The sequence below is a fragment of the Salmo salar genome, chromosome ssa15 (genome assembly GCF_905237065.1).
Source record: "Salmo salar chromosome ssa15, Ssal_v3.1, whole genome shotgun sequence".
NCBI classification, from domain to species: Eukaryota; Metazoa; Chordata; class Actinopteri; order Salmoniformes; family Salmonidae; genus Salmo; species Salmo salar.
In genome coordinates this window covers 58750033-58766384 of record NC_059456.1, presented here as the reverse complement: position 1 = coordinate 58766384, position 16352 = coordinate 58750033, and the positions used below count along the sequence as shown (strand labels likewise).

The 16352-nt window shown below is 41.7% G+C and overlaps 1 protein-coding gene across 1 annotated transcript in view; it reads right to left on the bottom strand.

The window, feature by feature from the left end:
• The window catches only part of LOC106571809 (probable methyltransferase-like protein 24), a 119869-nt gene that overhangs the window by 99070 nt on the left and 4447 nt on the right, over positions 1-16352 (bottom strand). The gene's annotated exons all lie outside the window — the stretch shown is intronic.

Below are 16352 nucleotides of genomic sequence, written 5' to 3'. Positions count from 1 at the left end.
CGATTCCCTTTTTGTTTTTCCCTTTTTTTATGTTTTCTCTCCTGCCCTGAGTTAGTCAATTAATAACCTCTTACATCTAGACGTTCCGCTAGCGGAACACCTGCTCCAATATCCAATGATAGGTGTGGCACGAATTACAAATTCCTCAAAAATACAAAAACTTCAATTTTTCAAACATATGACTATTTCACAGCATTTTAAAGACAAGACTCTCCTTTATCTAACCACACTGTCCGATTTCAAAAAGGCTTTACAGCGAAAGCAAAACATTACATTATGTCAGCAGAGTACCAAGCCAGAAATAATCAGACACCCATTTTTCAAGCTAGCATATAATGTCACAAAAACCCAGAAGACAGCTAAATGCAGCACTAACCTTTGATGATCTTCATCAGATGACACACCTAGGACATTATGTTATACAATACATGCATGTTTTGTTCAATCAAGTTCATATTTATATCAAAAAACAGCTTTTTACATTAGCATGTGACGTTCAGAACTAGCATACCCCCCGCAAACTTCCGGTGAATTTGCTAACAATTTACTAAATTACTCACGATAAACGTTCACAAAAAGCATAACAATTATTTTAAGAATTATAGATACAGAACTCCTCTATGCACTCGATATGTCCGATTTTAAAATAGCTTTTTGGTGAAAGCACATTTTGCAATATTCTAAGTACATAGCCCAGCCATCACGGTCTAGCTATTTAGACACCCGGCAAGTTTAGCACTCACCAATATCAGATTTACTATTATAAAAGTTTGATTACCTTTTGTTGTCTTCGTCAGAATGCACTCCCAGGACTGCTACTTCAATAACAAATGTTGGTTTGGTCCAAAATAATCCATCGTTATATCCGAATAGCGGCGTTTTGTTCGTGCGTTCCAGACACTATCCGAAATGGTAAATCAGGGTCGTGCGCATGGCGTAATTCGTGACAAAAAAAATCTAAATATTCCATTACCGTACTTCGAAGCATGTCAACCGCTGTTTAAAATCAATTTTTATGCAATTTATCTCGTAAAAAAGCGATAATATTCCGACCGGGAATCTCCTTTTCGGCAAACAGAGGAAAAATCACAAAGACGGGGGCAGCCAGGGCACGCGCCTAAGCCCACAGTCCCTTGATCGGCCACTTGAGAAAGGCGATAATGTGTTTCAGCCTGGGGCTGGGATGACGACATTCTGTTTTTTCCCGGGCTCTGAGCGCCTATGGACGACGTAGGAAGTGTCACGTTAGAGCAGAGATCCTTTGTAAAAGATAGAGATGGCAAAGAAGTTCAAGAAATGGTCAGACAGGCCACTTCCTGTAAAGGAATCTCTCAGGTTTTGACCTGCCATTTGAGTTCTGTTATACTCACAGACACCATTCAAACAGTTTTAGAAACTTTGGAGTGTTTTCTACCCAAAGCCAATAATTATATGCATATTCTAGTTACTGGGCAGGAGTAGTAACCAAATTAAATCGGGTATGTTTTTTATCCAGCCGTGAAAATACTGCCCCCTAGCCATAACAGGTTAAGAGGGCTATTTAGTTCAGCTGGCCCGCTCCCTATTGTGCGGGATTGTCCTTCTGTGTGTCGACTGCGTTTGGTTCGACTGTGCTTGTCGATTGTATTTTCCCTGTTGTTGGGAAACCTTTTATTTTGTACATGTGGTTTATTAAAATTACCACACAGTGTTCGCTGCTTCCTGCGCTTCTTTCCGCCACACCACAGACAAGCCGTTACAATATATATATATATATATATTACAGTACAAGTCAAAAGCTTGGACACACCTACTCATTCGAGTTTTTTTTTCTTTTTTTAACTATTTTCTACATTGTAGAATAGTAGTGAAGACATCAAAACTATGAAATAACACATATGGAATCATGTAGCATCCCAAAAAGTGTTAAAGAAATCAAAATATATATGAGATATGAGATTCTTCAAAGTAGCCACCCTTTGCCTTGATGACAGCTTTGCACACATTTGGCATTCTCTCAACCAGCTTCTTGAGGTAGCCACCTGGAATACATTTCAATTAATAGGTGTGCCTTGTTAAAAGTTAATTTGTGGGATTTCTTTCCTTCTTAATACGTTTGAGCCAATCTGTTGTGTTGTGACACGGTAGGGGTGGTATGATAGCCCTATTTGGTAAAAGACCAGGTCCATATAATGCCAAGAGCAGCTCAAATAAGCAAAGAGAAATGACAGTCCATCATTACTTTAACCTCTATGGGCTAGGTGGGACGCTAGCGTGCCACCCGTGGTGCACTCCATCAACAGCAGGTGCATTTCAAGAGCGGCAAATTTGAATCCAAATAAATGTCAAAATTCAAATTTTTCAAACATACAACTATTTTACACCCTTTGAAAGATAAACATCTCCTTAATCTAACCACGTTTTACGATTTCAAAAAGGTTTTACGGCGAAAGCATAAATTTAGAGTATGTTAGGACAGTACATTTACAAGAGTTGTGTGTAATGTTTTGTCAAGTCAAAGACAGGGTCACCAAAACCATAAAACCAGCTAAAATGATGCACTAACCTTTTACAATCTCCATCAGATGACACTCCTAGGACATTATGTTAGACAATGCATGCATTTTTAGTTCTATCAAGTTCATATTTATATCCAAAAACAGCGTTTTACTATGGCATTGATGTTGAGGAAATCGTTTCCCTCCAATAACCGGCAGTCAAGTCAGCGTCACAAATTAAATAATTAAAATTAGAAAACATTGGTAAAATATTATATTGTCATTTAAAGAATTATAGATTTACATCTCTTGAACGCAATCAACTTGCCAGATTTAAAAATAACCTTACTGGGAAATCACACTTTGCAATAATCTGAGCACTGCGCCCAGAAAAATACGCGTTGCGATACAGACTAGACGTCATGTTGGGGAGATCTAAAATCGAAAATACTATGTAAATAATCCATTACCTTTGATTCTCTTCATCAGATGTCACTTCCAGGTATCACAGGTCCATAACGAATGTAGTTTTGTTCAAAAAAGCTCATCATTTATGTCCAAAAATCTCCGTCTTGTTAGCACATGATCTAAGCCAGCCGGACTTCTCGTCATGAACGAGGGGAAAAAATATATTTACGTTCGTTCAAACATGTCAAACGTTGTATAGCATAAATCATTAGGGCCTTTTTTAACCAGAACATGAATAATATTCAAGGTGGACGAATGCATACTCTTTTATAACGTATTGGAACGAGGGTACCCAACATGAACTCGCGCGCCAGGTGTCTAATGGGACATCATCGTTCCATGGCTCTTGTTCGGTCAGATCTCCCTCCAGAAGACTCAAAACACTTTGTAAAGGCTGGTGACATCTAGTGGAAGCAATAGGAAGTGCCAAAATATTCCTCAGCCCCTGTGTTTTTCAATGGGATAGGTTTTAAAGGTAATACAACACATCAGGTATCCACTTCCTGTCAGAAAATGTCTCAGGGTTTTGCCTGCCAAATGAGTTCTGTTATACTCACAGACACCATTCAAACAGTTTTAGAAACTTTAGAGTGTTTTCTATCCATATATAATAAGTATATGCATATTCTAGTTACTGGGTAGGATTAGTAACCAGATTAAATCGGGGACATTTTTTTATCCAGACGTGCAAATGCTGCCCCCTAGCCCTAACAGGTTAAGACATGAAGGTCAGTCAATACGGAAAATGTCAAGAACTTTGAAAGTTTCAAGTGCAGTCGCATAAACCATCAAGCCCTATGATGAAACTGTCTCTCATGAGGACCACCATAGGAAAGGAAGACCCAGAGTTACCTCTGCTGCAGAGGATAAGTTCATTAGAGTTACCAGCCCAAATACATTTTTCACAGAGTTCAAGTAACAGACACATCTCAACATCAACTGTTCAGAGGAGACTGCGTGAATCAGGCCTTCATGGTCGAATTGCTGCAAAGACACCACTAATAAAGGACACCAATAAGAAGGAGAGACTTGCTTGGGCCAAGAAACACGAGCAATGGACATTAGACCGGTGGAAATATGTCCTTTGGTCTGATGAGTCCATATTTTAGATTTTTGGTTCCAACCTCCGTGTCTTTGTGAGATGCAGACTAGGTGAACGGATGATCTCCGCATGTGAGGTTCCCACCGTGACGCATGGAGGAGGAGGTGTGATGGTGTGGGGGTGCTTTGCTGGTGACACTGTCAGTGATTTATTTGGAATTTATGGCACACTTAACCAGCATGGCTACCACAGCATTCTGCAGCTATACGCCATCCCATCATTTGTTTTTTAACAGGACCATGACCCAACACACCTCCAGGCTGTGTAAGGGATATTTGACCAAGAAGGACAGTGATGGAGTGCTGAATCAGATGACCATCCGACCTCAACCCAATTGAGATGGTTTGGGATGAGTTGGACCGCAGAGTGAAGAAAAAGCAGCCAACAAGTTCTCAGCATATGTGGGAACTCCTTCAAGACTGTTGGAAAAGCATGCCAAGAGTGTGCAAAGCTGTCATTGAGGTAAAGGATAGCTACTTTGAAGAATCTAAAATCTAAAATATATTTTGATTTGTTTAACACTTTTTTGGTTACTACATGATTCCATATGTGTTATTTCATCGTTTTGATGTCTTCACTATTATTCTACAATATAGAAAATTGCAAAAATAAAGAAAAACTCTTGAATGAGTAGGTGTGTCCAAGCTTTTGAATGGTACTCTATATATATTTGCTGGGCATTCTTATTTCTCATAGATATAGGACAAACACTTCAAAACCCTGTTTCTTATGAAAACATTTTTGACTGTCTTTTTTGCCCTCCCCATTACACTATCCCCTTAAAGTGGAAGGATTAAGCTAGTACTCTTTAATAAAGACCATAATCTGACTGGGATTTAGCTATGTCTTATCCCCACCCGGCACAGCCAGAAGAGGACTGGCCACCCCTCATAGCCTGGTTCCTCTCTAGGTTTCTTCCTAGGTTCTGTCCTTTCTAGGGAGTTTTTCCTAGCCACCGTGCTTCTACACCTGCATTGCTTGCTGTTTGGGTTTTAGGCTGGGTTTCTGTACAGCACTTTGTGACATCAGCTGATGTAAGAATGGCTTTATAAATTAATTTCATTGATTGATTGAAATGAAGAGTGACGGAGGGAGGGAGGGAGGGAGGGAGGGAGGGAGGGAGGGAGGGAGGGAGGGAGGGAGGGAGGGAGGGAAGGAAGGTAAGAAAGAGTCTGTTTGGCAGGGACAAGGGTAAAAGAGAAAGGGAGGGAGGAAGTCTGTAGGGAGGGAGGCAGGGGGATTGATGGATGGGGAGGTACTGTTTCAATCTCTTTTTCTCTGTAGAGGGGATTTGAAGGTAAAAACATACTGTACTCTCACTAACTAACATCTGGGCTACATTTACAATGTAGCTGTGTGTATATTGGGGGGTGGGGGTGAGGGGGGTTCTTCATAGGATTCAACGGATTCTTGAGAATGTGTTTAGTGTAAAGTGGAGATGGGAGATGGGAGTGTGAGATTGGAGGATCACTGCTTCTGTGTTTATGTTTCTCAACAACATCATAACAATACGATAAACTCATCTTTGAGCAGTTTTCTCATGGCAGTAACATTGCTATCTATCCATTCTTGAGCTACAACCAAGCTGCTCTGAGAACAGAGTTTGTCCTGGCCTCTAATACAGCTCTGTTGTTCCTTATGAAGCAGTCACTGATCCCAATCCTGTTTTCGCAGGTGGTTCTATTTAGCCCCCCCCCAAAAAAAATATCCCAATAAGAGAACCCCCCTTTTGCGCCCCAAATACTGCATCTGTTCCACTAGCTTGCTATGCAGTGAATATGAGACGTAATCGTAGCCAAAACGACTGAGAGGCGATTGATTGCCCTGCAATGAATACAGATTCGAGAGAGTAAGATTTTACTGGTGCTTCCTGAGTAAATAATTGAGTTTAGTTCAGTTTATTAATTTGACCATTTAAAAAAACAAGCACACATCAAACTTAAAAGCCATACATGCACATTAATAAAATCATCGAGGATAACACACAATAAAGTCTGGGACTTATTTCCATTGTGGTCCTCTTGAGACAAGATGGCTAGACAAGATCGAATACAGTATGGCAGTGAAATAATAAAACAAAAACACAAAAGAATTGGACTTCAACACCGTCATTGTTATGGATTGCTGTATGAAGCACTTGGCCCAAATCCCTCTAAAAGTCAGTATGGGATGAGAGAGAAAAGTAGGGAGGAAAAACTCAAAACAACAGTCATAACAAGGAATGAATCCAAGCACTCCTGTTGATGAGGACAATCAATTCTGTAAGCCTCTACAGCACAAAAAGTACTTTCCCTCATAAAATGCATTTCCCCTTATAAACCTTTACATAGTTCTTGAATTTCTTGTCTATTTATCTTCTTATCATGGTTGGTTGTGTTATCGCTTCACTGCAACATCTCCATGAATGGTAAAAAAGCTTTTCTTTGCGAATGCCTTTTACAGTAGTTTGTCTTTTTCTCCAGCATATCTTAATATGTAGCCTACATTACATGGGCTGTTAGTTATCCATTCATCTATAAAATGCAATGAGGGGGTTGACCACTCCAGAATCCCCTGCCTACCTTTGTTACACACCCAGAGAGCCACACCCTTCCTTTGAAAGATTGGTGTGTGGGCCTCCCGAGTGGCGCTGTAAGGCAGTGCTTGAGGCGTCACTACAGACCCGGGTTCGATCCCAGGTATGTGTCACGACTGGGCGTGTCTGGGAGTCCCATAGGATGACCCAGCGTCGTTCAGGTTAGGGGAGGGTTTGGCCGGGGGGGCTTTATTTGGCTCATCGTGCTCTAGCGACTCCTTGTGGCCTGCAGGCTGACCTCAGTTGTCAGTTGAACAGTGTTTTCTCTGACACATTGGTGCAGGCGGTTGTTACTGAGCGCGGTTTAGCGGCTCATGTTTCAGAGGATGCATGACTTGACTTTCGCCTCTCTCAAGCTCGTTGGGGAGTTGCAGCAATGAGACAAAATAAACCAATAAAGACTGGAGTATGTCATACAGGCACACACTTCAGTCATTTAGCAGACGCTGTCCTGTCACATGAAGGGAGAGGGTGGGTATGGTGCTTATCATTAACCCAAATCTCTCCAAAACTTGGCAGCTTTTTCCCTGGGAACTACAGAATTACCTTCCTCGAGTCAAATAATAATTTCTTCCCTATTTGCTCGTCATTCACAGCAGGCCTCGTTTCACCAAGGGTGACAGTAGTTTTGTGTTTGAGTGTGAGCGAGAGACTCGGGCAGGTTAGAGTGTATGCTTGTGGTTGTGTATATCAGTGTGTATTTCAATGTGGCAATGTATGTGCGGCTCTACTGGTGCACCCACCTGTGTGTTTGAGTGAGTGTATGTGCATGTTTTTCAAGTACCAGCAAATATATGTAATTAGTTAATAACACCATGCCCAGACCGGACGTGCGCATGTGCCATCATGCGCCATCGTGTTCCATCGTGCGCAAATTGATTTTGTCCCCCACACCAAACGCGATCACGACACCTAGGTTGAAATATCAAAACAAAATCTGAACCAATTATATTAATATGGGGACAGGTCAAAAAAGCATTAAACATTTATGGCAATTTAGCTAGCTAGCTTGCAGTTGCTAGCTAATTTGCCCTATTTAGCTAGCTTGCTGTTGCTAGCTAATTTGTCCTGGGATATAAATGTTGTTGTTGTTATTTTACCTGAAATGCACAAGGTCCTCGACTCCGACAATTAATCCACACATAAAACAGCCATCCGAATCGTTTCTAGTCATCTCTCCTCCTTCCAGGCATTTTCTTCTTTGGACTTTATATGGCAATTGGCATCTAACTTTCATAGTTACCATGACTGACTGACCGATCTCAGTTCTTTTAGTTCTTTCAATCACCCACGTGGGTATAGCAAATGAGGAGATGCCACGTGGGTATCTATTTTATCTATATTTTGGCAAAGCAGAATCTCGTTGGTGCACTCGAGCAGTGTGGGTGCAATGATTGAATAACTTGTATGTTTAAATGTATTTTAAATGTATAAATGTGTGTGTTTCTCCTTGGCTGACGACTGTCTAGGCAGATGGGTCCACAAACTCCACATTGCCAACAGGCCCTCTGGTTAAACACCTTCCTCCCTCCTCCACACCTGCATGCCTGTCTGCCTGGACCAAAGCCCAGATATGATATCTATGGTTGATTTCTAATGGAGAGGAGAGCAGAGGGAATACGTTCAACACCACAGTGCCCACAAAGCTCATCACTAAACTAAGGACCCTGGGACTAAACACCTCCCTCTGCAACTGGATCCTGGACTTCCTGACGGACCGCCCCCAGGGGGTAAGTGTAGGCACATCTGCCACGCTGATCCTCAACACTGGGGCCCCTCAAGGGTGCATGCTTAGTCCCCTCCAGTACTTCCTGTTCACCCATGACTGCGTGGCCATGAACACCTCCAACTCAATCATCAAGTTTGCTAACAACACTACAGTGGTAGGCCTGATCACTGACAATGATGAGACAGCCTATAGGGAGGAGGTCAGAGAACTGGCAGTGTGGTGCCAGGACAACAACCTCTCTCTCAATGTGAGCAAGACAAAGGAGCTTATCGGGACTATAGGAAAAGGAGAGCCGAACAGGCCTCCATTAACATCGACAGGACGGAAGTGGAGCGGATCGAGAGTTTCAAGTTCCTTGGTGTCCACATCACCAACAAACTATCATGGTCCAAACACACCAAGACAGTTGTGAAGAGGGCACGACAACACCTTTTACCCCTCAGGAGACTGAAAGGATTTGATTTGTGTCCCCAGATCCTCAAAAAGTTATACATCTGCACCATCGAGAGCATCCTGACCGGTTGCATTACCGCCTGGTATGGCAACTGCTCGGCATCTGACCGTAATGCTACCAGAGCGTCAAGTCTAGGACCAAAAGGCTCTGTAACAGCTTCTACCCCCAAGCCATGAGACTGCCATAACACCCCCCCCCCCCCCCCTCCCCCACCCACTCCCTTTGTCATTACACTGCTGCTACACTGTTTATTATCTATGCATAGTCACTTCACAAATTACCTTGACTAACCTGTACCCCTGCACATTGACCCAGTACCGGTACCCCCTGTATATTGTCACTTTATTGCTATGTACATTTATTGTGTTACTGTTTGATCGATTCAATTATTTTTTTTTAAGTTAATCAATATTTTCTTAACTCTACTTCTTGAACTGTGTTGTTGGTTAAGGACTGGTAAGTAAACATTTCACGGTAAGGTATACATTTGCATGTGACAAATACAATTTGATTTGATTTGCTGAGAGCCATATGACACAGACAGAGATGGAGAGAGAGAGAGAGAGAGAGAGGTAAATGGGTTTGGAGATGGGAGAGAGAGGGTGGGTGGGAGGAAGACAGAGGGGAGGTAAGGGAGAGAGAGGCAGAAAATAGAGAGGAATAAGAGAGAGAGAGAGAGAGAGAGAGAGAGAGAGACTAATTAATCCTAGATGTGAGATATATTGGACATCTTGTTCAATTTCTTCAAATTTCTTCACTACCGCTCTGCTATGCACTTTGACATTTGAAATTGTCTTCATTGCATATCTATCACAGGCGGCCGGTGGCACCTTAATTGAGGAGGATGGGCTCATTGTAATGGCTGGGACGGAATAAATGGAATAGTATCGAACACGTAAAACACATGGTTTCCATGTGTTTGATACCCTTCCATTCACTACATTCCAGACATTATCACGAGCCGTTTTCCCCTCAGCAGCCTCCTTTGACCTCTACTCCAAACTACAAGAACAGAACAAGACATGTGCCCTGTCAGTTTCACTGGGCATGACGCCTCTGCTCTCTCTACCTCGCATCTTCCCTCTGTCCCTTTCTTTTCTCTACAAGCCAAACGCTGGTTTCTTCACAGCGAGAAAGCCTTCCTAACAAAATAAAAAAAGAAACTGAATATTTCAACACAGTGAGCTTATACCAACACAAAGCTCTCTCATTGTCTGCTGTGCTACTCAGGTCTCTAACAGTGTCTACCTAACCACAGCCGTACAAATTTCAAGGTTGAAGTTTTATTGTTACGTGCACAAGTACAGTGAAATGCCTCTCTTGCAAGCTCTTTGCCAACAATACAGTAATCAGTAGTACAATAAAATAAAGTAAAGTAAAACAAAAACACACAAGAAATAGAACTATGAAGAACACAAGAAGGTAAGTAAGCTACAGTGGATTTGGAAAATATTCAGATCCCTTTACTTTTCCCACATTTTGTGGGAAAAGTGCTGCTGATTATATAAATACATTTAATTGATTTATTGATTGGTTGGACCGAGATGACAGTGGCAATACAATAGCCCTCTATGCAAAAGTCAATCTCAAATCCATGTGCTCTAATTCTTTTAGAATATGTTAATTCTGAACTAGCTTTTGCAAAAAAAAACGATTTACTATACAGTATCTAATAGGTTAACTTCATAGAGTTCAAAAGAACCTAGAAACAACTGGATAAAGGTAGATGCAGTGTGTTTGTGATTCTATGGGTAGGTCCGGCATCAGCTCCAGCCTCAGCTTCAGCTCCAGCCTCAGCCTCAGCTCCAGAAAGGGGAGAACATACATAGTGTGACCCAAGGTGAAATGTCACTTTTTCAGCCATTGATCTACTGTGACTACCTTGTCCCTTGTTCCCCCAACTCTGGTTTTAAAGCTGCCTGAGAAACTGAGTCACACCTATGGGATTAAAACGTCTACTTCTACTACTCTCTTTCTCTCTTTCAGTCTTTCTCTCTTTCTCACTCTAGTTCTCTCTCCCTCCATTTTTAGACTGTTTAGACTTGTTTGTGAAAATCTTTCTGAGAATTGACAATAAAGCGATTGACATTGAAACTGAGAGGGGAAATAGAGAGAGATATGGAGTGTGCCTAGCCCTATTCTAATACACCTCTGGGCCTATGGCCTGTTTATCTCCAAATCAAATCAAGTTTATTGGTTGCGTACACAGATTTGCAGATGTTATCGCAGGTACAGCGAAATGCTTATGTTTCGAGCTCAACAGTGCAGTAATATCTAGCAATACAATGTCAATATAATACACAAATAACAGAATGAGTAATATCAGAATGAGCAATGTCAGTCTGGAATATAAATATACAGTTGAAGTTGGAAGTTTACATACACCTTAGCCAAATACATTTAAACTCAGTTTTTCACAATTCCTTACATTTAATCCTAGAAAATATTCCCTGTTTTAGGTCAGTTAGGATCACCACTTTATTTGTTAGAATGTGAAATGTCAGAATAATAGTAGAGAGAATGATTTATTTCAGCTTTTATTTCTTTCATCACATTCCCAGTGGGTCAGAAGTTTACATACACTCAATTAGTATTTGGTAGCGTTGCCTTTAAATTGTTTAACTTGGGTCAAATGTTTCTGTTAGCCTTCCACAAGCTTCCCACAATAAGCCGAGTGAAATTTGGGCCATTCCTCCTGACAGAGCTGGTGTAACTGAGTCAGGTTTGTAGGCCTCCTTGCTCACACATGCTTTTCAGTTCAGCCCACAAATTTTCTATGGGATTGAGGTCAGGGCTTTGTGATGGCCACTCCAATACCTTGACTTTGTTGTCCTTAAGCCATTTTGCCACAACTTTGAAAGTATGCTTGGGGTCATTGTCCATTTGGAAGACCAATTTGCGACCAAGCTTGAACTTCCTGACTGATGTCTTGAGATGTTGCTTCAATATATCCACATCATTTTCCTCCCTCATGATGCCATCTATTTTGTGAAGTGCACAAGCCCCTCCTGCAGCAAAGCACCCCCACAACATGATGCTGCCACCCCCGTGCTTCACGGTTGAGATAGTGTTCTTCGGTTTGCAAGCCTCCCCCTTTTTCCTCCAAACATAGCGATGTTCATTATGGCCAAACAGTTCTATTTTTGTTTAATAAGACCAGATGACACTTCTCCAGAGAGTACAATCTTTGTCCCCATGTGCAGTTGCAAACCGTAGTCTGGCTTTTTTATGGTGGTTTTGGAGCAGTGGCTTCTTCCTTGCTGAGCGGCCTTTCAGGTTATGTCGATATAGGACTCGTTTTACTGTGGATATAGATACTTTTGTACCTGCTTCCTCCAGCATCTTCACAAGGTACTTTGCTGTTGTTCTGGGATTGAGTTTCATTTTTTGCACCAAAGTACGTTCATCTCTAGGAGACAGAACGCGTCTCCTTCCTGAGCGGCATGACAGCTGCGTGGTCCCATGGTGTTTATACTTGCGTATTATAGTTTGTACAGATGAACGTGGTACCTTCAGGCATTTGGAAATTGCTCCCAAGGATGAACCAGCCTTGTGGAGGTCTACAATTTTTTTGTGAGGTCTTGGCTGATTTCTTTTGATTTTCCAATGATGTCAAGCAAAGAGGCACTGAGTTTGAAGGTAGGCCTTGAAATACATCCACAGGTACACCTCCAATTGACGATGATGTCAATTAGCCTATCAGAAGCTTTTAAAGCCATGACATCATTTTCTGGAATTTCCCAAGCTGTTTAAAGGCACAGTCAACTTAGTGTATGTAAACTTCTGACCCACTGGAATTGTGATACAGTGAATTATAAGTGAAATAATCTGCCTGTAAACAATAGTTGGAAAAATTACTTGTGTCATGCACAAAGTAGATGTCCTAACCGACTTGCCAAAACTATAGTTTGTTAACAAGAAATTTGTGGAGTGGTTGAAAAACGAGTTTTAATGACTCCAACCGAAGTGTATGTGAACTTCCGACTTCAACTGTATACACAGGAGACAGTATAGACAGTGTATGGGTAGAAAAGGTGTGTACTGCAGTAGTTATATAGGATGAGCCATGACTAGAATACAATATATACTGTGTTAGGCTAGAAGGGAAAATGAATGGCATGATGTACAGACAAGTCCTTGAAGAAAACCTGCTGCCCCAACTGCAAGAAAGACGAAACTGGGACAGAAATTCTCCTTTCTGCATGACAATGACCCAAAGCACACAGCTAAAGCTACAATGGACTGCCTAAGGAATAAAAAGTTAAATGTCATTGAGTGGCCCAGTCAGAGCTCAGACCTAAATCCAATGGAAGATTTGTGGGTGGGGGTTGACTTGAATATTGCTGTCCATTAACTCTCCCCAAGGAACTTGACAGAGCTTGAACAGTTTTGTAAAGAAGGTCAAATATTGCCAAATCTAGGTGTGCAAAGTTGGTAGAGACCTATCCCAACAGACTCACAGCTGTAATTGCTGACAAAGGTACTTCCACCAAGTATTAACTCAGGGGGTGGAGACTTTTTCTCTTAAAAGTGTAGAGTATGGTGTGAGATAAGTGGGGAAAAAATCCTTACTTAACGCTGAGGCACTGACACAACAAAATGTGAAAAACGTTCCAGGGAGTGTAGGCTTTCAATAGGCACAGTGCATAAAGTGGGTTAAACAGTATGTAAACATTGTTAAAGTGACCAGTATGGGTTTTTGGACACGGCCAGTGTCTAAGGTGCCGGACAGAGTACAAGGCGGTGGCCGGCAAGTCTGTTCAACGGTCTGATAGTCTGGAGATAGAAGCTGTTTTTCAGTCTCTCGGTCCTGGCTTTAATACACCTGTACTGTCTCCATCTGCTAGATGGTAGCAGGGTGAACAGGTTGTGGCTCCGGGGGCTGAGGTCCTTGCTTCTCTGGGTGCTGTAGATGTCCTGGAGGACAGGCAGTGTGCCCACAGTGATGCGTTGGGCTTTACCAGGCGGTGATGCAGCCCGATATAATGCTCTGGATGGTGCACCTGTCGAAGTTTGTGAGGGTCTTAGGGGCCATGCCGAAGAGATCACAGGCTCTCATTCTGTCTGTCTGTCTGTCTGTCTCTCTCTCTCTGTCTCTCTCTCTCTGTTAGTTGTTGTTTATCTTATCCATGTTTGTAAGTGGTTTAATGCATTCTGCTCCTCTATAATTTGCAATAATGCCTCATCCCCTCTACCACCTACCACTTCCCTCCATCCTTCCATCCCTTTACTTAGAGCTCAAAAAGGCAAGCAGAAGAAAGAAATTAAGCCTTGAACAAGTAAATGATTAAATAAAATATAGGGTGTTTGCGCTAGCAGGGGATTTGACAGCTGAGAGATGGATCTCGTTTGGTTTATTAATTATCCAAACAAACCATCAGGATGTTCTATCACACACGCACCTACACGCACACGCACACGCACACACACACACACACACACACACACACACACACACACACACACACAGGATTTTGTTTAGCAACTTGAGAGGAGGATGATTTGTCGAGCAACAATTGTGCTAACGGCCTTTAACCTTTATTGCAGAGCTATGGAAAATATTTTCTCTTTAGAGTTGAGTTTTATACAGCTGTTTTTCCCAATCAAAGGCTCTCATTGAACTCATTCTGAAGCTTAATAACATAAGTGAGTTACAGAGAGGAACCTGATTTTTAGAGAACGGTGTTAACTTCTTCCATAGGGGATGAGGAGTAACAATTATAACAATGAACTAACAGGCAACTACCAGAACTCCTCACTACTGTTTGAGCAAATCGGAGGCCCCAATGTTCCAATCCACAGAAGTACGACATAGAACAGACAGAATAAACATGGTTCATGGATTGTCATTACATTGGACACACATGCTATGGTCTGCTATGTGTTTTTCTACACAGCTTTGGGTTTTCTACATCACATTCCCTGCCCCTTTTAGCAGCATATGCTGAAGTGTGCCACGACAGCACAGTGTGTTCCTGTGTACTACTAACTGTTCATGAAGGTCATGTGTTTCCCATTTGGCTCATCTTCATCATCTCAGTCAGAAACACTGAACCTTCCCATGCCTTCCATACCCATGTCATTCATCTGTTATGCATAAACACGTCTCCATGAGAGAGAGAGAGAGAGAGAGAGAGAGAGAGAGAGAGAGAGAGAGAGAGTGTAGTGGGAAAATAAGAGAGAGTGAACGAATGTGAACTATAATGAAGGCTAGTGATGAAGATGCGTCTGCGGCTTGTCGGCGCCAAGGCCCAGTGTGATGTTTCGATCACTGTTTGTGGCATTGTCTGGATAGATGGTGATATGTTTGCATATCACAGGAGTGAAACCCACCTACGCTATGGCATTCTCCGTGGCTGGGCATTCCCATGGAGCCCTGGGGATTACTGACTTTGTCGGAGGTGTGAAGACTGTTGAAATTGAAAGTTACTAAATGAATGTTACCGTGTGAATTACAGTGTCATGTTTAGATTGTTTCAAGAGCTGAACATTTGTATGTCTTATTGTACTGTACGTGTTATGGATATCATTTTACAGGGAGCTAAAACTGTTCGTCAGATGGAGGTCATTTCTAAGTGAGGAGTAGCTCAGATGCGCTCCTATCATTGTGTTGATTGGATTAGAGAATGTGTGTGGAAGTGTTATTATTTTGTTTTGTTGTTTGGGCCAAGCAGGGTGATGCTGCTAAACGATGGGGGTTGTTGACATTTGGATCCACCCTGGGAAGGATAAAAGTTGGAGGGATTTTTAGTTCAGGTAGTCATTGTTAACCAATCTCCTGACATATGTTATAGTGGAGTTTATTTTAAGAATATAGACAGATCATTTTGTAACTTTTTACATTGAAGACTTCTGTTATGTACTCTTTGATAATGGTATTGTTTTTATAACTGTAATAAGCCTGATTACTTTTAAATGGATATGTATTGTAGTCCTCATATTTCCGAGTAATATTCCTTGAATTATTCTTTGATGTAATGGTCTAATGGTAAATGTTATTACACTACACATAACATATGTTTGGGTCCTAACTTTGCATATATTCGCCAAGGCTAACTCAATGAATTAATGCTGGAACTCTGATTGCAAGGATTAACGCACAGAATCTGGACAGTTTTACTTGCATAACGGTTATCTTAGACACCTGTCAATTATAGTATTCCCGAGACTGGTCACACAAAGACTCGCTATCTTGATACGCTCGGATATGCTTAAGACCAATAGCATTTATTCACATGGTTATGGAGTCAGATTGAATTATAATATTACAATTGTAATCCTCCTACACTAATTCTGTCATTCCCAGTAGTTGGAATGGATTCATACCATTCTACAAAATCAAAGACATTGAGAGAAAGATTAACACATGCCAACATGTGAGAGGCAGTATGGGAGGTAGATAGAGAACACATGGTATGTTATGAAATGTCTTCTGCTCAGTGCTTCATTTGTAAATCGGGAGGTGCCGGAGCAAAATTTGAGTGCAAGAGGGTAGTGACCTAGGGAGCTCTAAGGTACCGGAACGCATAAGAAAAAAAATCCCCTTC